General features: G+C 44.0%; 1 long non-coding RNA gene across 1 annotated transcript in view; it reads right to left on the reverse strand.

Moving 5' to 3' along the window:
* LOC107182441 overlaps window positions 1-5754 on the reverse strand; it is a 16586-nt gene that overhangs the window by 5561 nt on the left and 5271 nt on the right. The window contains exon 2 of the long non-coding RNA XR_001513152.1: window positions 2407-2412. This is a non-coding gene — a long non-coding RNA (uncharacterized LOC107182441). The remainder of the gene's footprint in view (window positions 1-2406; window positions 2413-5754) is intronic.

The following is a 5754-nucleotide window of genomic DNA, read 5'->3' on the forward strand; positions in this document are numbered from 1 at the left end:
CCTTCCCGAGCATGCACACAGCCCTGCGCACCTGCATGGCCTTCTAGGTTCCCAGGGGAGAGCGGAGCTCTGCAAAGCCCTGTGGATACCTCGTTTTCCAGCTTTCCCTCTTAAACTGTTGTTAGCCTACAGTTTGCCCCAACTCTGTGCAATGGTGACATTAGACAATGGCCTGTAAACATTTTTAACAAACATCTCTTAGCACAGGCTCTTTTCTCACGGGATGAGCTCTGAATCAGGTCAAATGAAGACGTCCTTTAATTGGCTTCCATGAGCCCCCCAACATGTCAATAATGACAATTCCCTGAGGCATGGATCTGAAGACGTGCGTCTTCCATTCGCCCTTCCTGATGGCCCCCAGGCTGCTGGTTTCTCAGGCTTCTGAAAAGCTGGAGAGAAAGTGATGGGAACAGCGCAAGTTCAAGCTCAGCAACGCTTTCTGTTCTTGAGACTTGGCCGCTTTTCTCAAACACTCCCTGGGTTCCTACAAGACTTCGGTTAATTTCCAAGGTTCTTAGAAAGTTGATTCTGACAAACTTACCAGTTTCCTCATTGCTTTCAGGAAGCAGAGAGTTTTCAGAAGTCCTCACTCCACCAAGTTCACTGACCTTGAGTTCACTATTCCCAGGACTTTACCTCTAACTCTCCACGAAAGCTGTTCTTAACAAGGTCTTCCGTGATTTCCATGGTTCTAATCCCAAGGGTCAGTTATAAATTTTAATCTTCTTGACTTATTAATAGCATGTGAGCCTCATCTTCTTGAAACACTTTCTTGGCTTGGCATCCCCGGTTTTCTGCTGGTCATACTGGCCATTCTTTTTCCAACTCCTTTTCTATTTCCTTGCATCTCCTTATCTTCAAAAGTTGGAATGTCTCATTCTTTCGGGAATGGCATGCAGTCTTGCTTCTGTGAATGCCACCTGTAGACCGATACCCTAATGGGCATCTGCGGCTGGATCCCTCCCCCGAGCTCCAGTGACATGTAGTCAATGACATCCTCAACATTTCCACTTGAATTTTTGAGGGGCATATCCAACTTACAAATGCCCCAAACACAACTGTGACCTTTCCCCTAGACTCCTCCTCCCGCCATCTTTCCATCTCAGTAAATACTGCTCAGGCCAGATACTTTGAGGTTACCCTGGACTCCTCCTTTTCTCCCACATGCCACATCAAGGCTCCATCTTCAAAATAGATCCCTTCGCCAACCAATTTTTATGACCACTACCGTGGTTTAGGCCTCCGTCATCTCGAAGCTAAATTAGTATTATTTGCCCCCATCTGCTCTCTCTGCTTCTGTCCTGAGGCAAGTATATGCTCAACATAACATGGCAGCCTGGATGATGCGTTTAAAATCCAACTCACGCCCTGATTAGGTAGCTCAGTTGGTTAGAGCACTGTTCTGATATGCCAAGGTTGAGGGTTCGCTCCCCAGTCAGGGCACATGTGAGAGTATAAATAAATGGAACAACACATCAATGTTTTTCTCTCTCTCCCTTCCATGTTTCTCTCTAAAAAATTTTTAAAAACATAAAATAAAAATTAAAAAAAAATCCAACTCACATCTTTTCCTCCTGTCCCATTAACAGTCTCTGCAATTGTCCGAATCTATAGAGAACACAAACATCTTTCCAGTGGCCCCAAGATCCTTCGTGACCTGGCCCTCCGTTCTCCACATACCCTCCGCTCCCAGGACTGTCCCTGTTCCTCCCTCCCTCATTCCTTCCTCACTGGCTTCCTTAGTCTTTCTCAACAGGCTGGGCCTAGTGCCTAGCTGCCTGCAATGCTCTTCTCTAAGAGGCTGCCTGGCATGCTTCTCAACTCCTCCAGCTTCTACTCAAATGCCACCTTCTCACTGGAGCCTTCTGGACCACCCTGTTCCCAAAGTTGCCATTCCTATCCCCCGTAGCTGCTCTATTTTTCCCTTAGCGTGTATCATTAACTATAAAACTGTATATTTTACTTTTTCTTTTTTTTAAACATATTTTATTGATTTTTTACAGAGAGGAAGGGAGAGGGATAGAGAGTTAGAAACATCAATCAGCTGCCTCCCGCACACCCCCCACTGGGTATGTGCCCACAACCAAGGCACATGCCCCTGACCGAAATCGAACTTGGGACCCTTCAGTCCGCAGGCCGACGCTCCATCCACTGAACCAAACCGGTTTTGGCTACTTATTCTTATTGAGTGTTGAATAAGCTCAATATGAGCTCCAAATGGGTGTGTGTGTTTTTTCAGATTTTATCTCTTCCCTAAGACATTGTCTGGGAGCATGAGCTTAATGCACCATGACAGGGAGGAAGAAAAGTTCTCAGACCTATGCAGAGAGCCCAGCAGCCTCCTGAGGGGATGGTTGGGCTGGGCTGCTCCCTGGTCCCATCTGGCCTTTGGAAGTGATATGCCACCACTTCCTTCGGAGTCTGTGCCCCAGCCCTGGGCTGCCGCCTCACGTGATCTTGTCCTCCAGGACCAGGGCTCTGACGTTCCACAGACGTGCTCCGAGGTCCCTCACGGGCGCGCTTGGGAACTGCTTCTATTCTGCTACACAAGAATGGGTGGCCTATTCACCTCGCGGGGCACAGATTACACAAACAATGTATGAAATTCAGCCCTGCTCCTGTCAGTATTTACTTGAGAAACTGATGCCTCATCATAAAAATGATATGAACAGTAACAAGTAAAATTTATCAGGACTAGCTGAAACAATAAGATTGAGAACTTGTTGAAATAATAAAACACAAAATGTTTTTATTTTTTAAAGAAAGAAATTTAGTATTCACCTGAGATGAAAACTAAATTCTTTTTTATAAACCCTGATATAACCAGTGCAGCAAAGTAATATAACAAGATGCATACTATCCTCAAAATTGTTTACATTTTCAAGTTAAACAGTTTCTGAATTGCCATATATAGCAATTTTCACTGCCCGGTTGTAAATGGACTACTTTACAATGAAGAAAGTTGAAAAAAAATATATGTATATATAGATATATCAATCACAATGCCTGGCATACTGTAAGCACTATATGTGTGAGCCATCATTATTCATCATAGGATGCAAAGCTGTGTGCTACATTAGGTGTTTTACTTTCCATATGAAAAATAATTTATAGTGACTTTGTAACCTATCAGTTTAGTCCCAGCAGCTCTCTTAGAGCTTTTTGAGACCTAAATGAATGCACATTGTTGAAACCATGAAGAATCCATACTAACATGCACGTGAATTTCCCGGTTGTGCTTCATTTTAGCCAGGACCACCTCGCCTACAACCAGTACAACCTTTCTGAGCTGGGACTTGTCCAAGCCCATGTTTGAACAGAGGGTTGTTGGGTCTTGTTTTGTTGACTTGAGGGATTTAACATGTAGTCTAAGAGAATGGATCAGACAATCTAGGGTGTGAGACCATATAACCTGGAACAGTTTTGGGGGTTTATAACGTAGGTAGAAGAACAATAGAATAAAGAATAAATATAGACATATATAATACTTTTTAACAATAAAGAATTTTTAAAAAGAATAAATATAGACTGGATTAGAAATGGCAGCCAAATAGGCATACCTGTCGTGTACCTCATCCCAGGGCCAGACTGGAAATGGAACTAAGTGGGAGAACATTCACCTGGGATTACCACCTGAGGTCCAGCTGAGGAGGAGACATATCAATGAAGGACAGAGAACACCAGGAGACCAGTAGGAAGGGCGAGGTCGCGAGAGGAGCAGAGCCAGCTCCCAGGGGTGGCAGGCTGGCAGGCCAAGAGAGGAGGGAGCGCTGGGATGTGAGAGGGGCTGTTCCCTCAGAAGATAGAGGCCCAGAGCCTGGGCGTATAGATCAATGAAACATTTCAGAGATCTCATAAATCCATCCAAGTAATTATGCTCAATTAATATTTAACAAAGGAGGCAAGACAGTCTCTTCAATAGATGGTTTGAGAAAATTGGACGGATACATGCAAAAAAATGAAACTAGATCACCAACTTACACCACACACAAGAGTAAACTCAAAATGGATAAAAGACTTAAATGTAAGTCATGAAACCACAAAAATCTTAGAAGAAACCATAGACTGCAAAATCTCAGACAGCTCTCATAGCAATATGTTTATGGGTACATCTCCTAGGGCAAAGGAAACTAAGGAAAAATAAAGAAATGGTCCCATTTCAAAATGAAAAGCTTCTGCACAGCAAAAGAAACAATCAACAAAATGAAAAGAAAGCCCATTACATGGAAGAACATATTCACCAATGATACATCTGATGAAAGGTTAATTTCCAAAATATATAAGGAACTCATACAACTTAACAAAACGAAGACAAACAATCCAATTAAAAAATGAGCAAAAGACCTAAATAGACACTTCTCCAAAGTGGACATACAGAAGACCAAGAGAAATATGAAAAAATGCTCGAAGCCACTAATCATCAGAGAGATACAAATCAAAATGACGATGATTTGTATCTGACACCTGTCAGAATGGCTATCATCAACAAATCAACAAATGACAAGTGCTGGCAAGGATGTGGAGAAAAGGGAGAACCTAGTGCACTGATAGTGGGATTGCAGACTGTTGCAGTGACTGTGGAGAACAGTACGGAGTTTCTTCAAAGAGTTAAAAATGGAACTCCCATTTGATCCAGTGGCCCCACTTCTAGGAGTATGTCCTAAGAAATCAGAAACACCAATCAGAAAGAATATATACATCCCTATGTTCCTAGCAGCACAATTTACAATATCTAAGAATTTGAAACAGCCCAAGTGCCCATTAGAAGATGAATGGATAAAAAAGTTGTGGTTACATTTACACAATGGAATACTACACATTTGTAATAAAAAAAAAATTGGGGGGAGAAACCAAGATGGCAGCATAGGTAAACACTGGAAATTGCCTCCTCACACAACCACTTCAAAAATACAACTAAAAGACAAAACGGACATCATCCAGAACCACAGGAAGGCTGGCTGAGTGGAAATTCTACAACTAGAAGGAAAGAGAAAAGCACACTGAGACTCAGAGGAGGTGCAGAAGTAAAGTGCAGAGGTACGGACGCGCATGCAGAAAGGGCTGGCAATGGAGGAAGCTGGTATCTTTTTCAATCGTGAGGGAGTCTCAAGCTCCCCATTGCTCTGAACTCCAGTTCTGGGCTAGTCTCTGGGGACCCAGACTCATACTGGGAGAAACTGGACTGTCTGGCATCGGTTGGAACTCAAGGGTGGCTTTCTCTTAGAGGTGTTTGCAGTGATCACCCCGAGACACTGAGACCCGGGACCTCTTAGGGCAGGGCTGAGGTTCAGCCATAGCTGTTTGCTCCACCCTGTTGATTCCCTGAGACCCAGCCCCACCCAAGCTGTGCACAGAGGCTTTTGCATATGAATGACCTGGCCCTTTGCAATCTAAAATTGTCTAACAAACTATAGCTGGGTCAGAGAGACACAGAACATCCAAAAGAAGGCCCAAGGGCTCACAGCAGCTTGCATTGCTTCACAGCTGGGCCTCATCTGGGCACCTCCAAATCCTAAACAAAGAAGAGGAATCTGCAAATCTCTCCACAGCTCCTGCTGGGTAGCCTCAGGCAGAGGCTAAATGAGCACCTCTTTAGAGATCCAAGTACCAGTGTACCCAGTGGTCAGAATGGGACCATCCAGATTACAACTCCTCAGATCCATAAGGGACACACTCATGGGGCAGACTCAGTGAGCACCAAAGCCCCACTGAAGCAAGTCTAGCCCCAGAAGGGTGTCTCCAGCAGAGAAGTTC

The sequence above is a fragment of the Myotis davidii genome, unplaced genomic scaffold, assembly GCF_000327345.1.
Source record: "Myotis davidii unplaced genomic scaffold, ASM32734v1 scaffold750, whole genome shotgun sequence".
NCBI lineage: Eukaryota > Metazoa > Chordata > Mammalia > Chiroptera > Vespertilionidae > Myotis > Myotis davidii.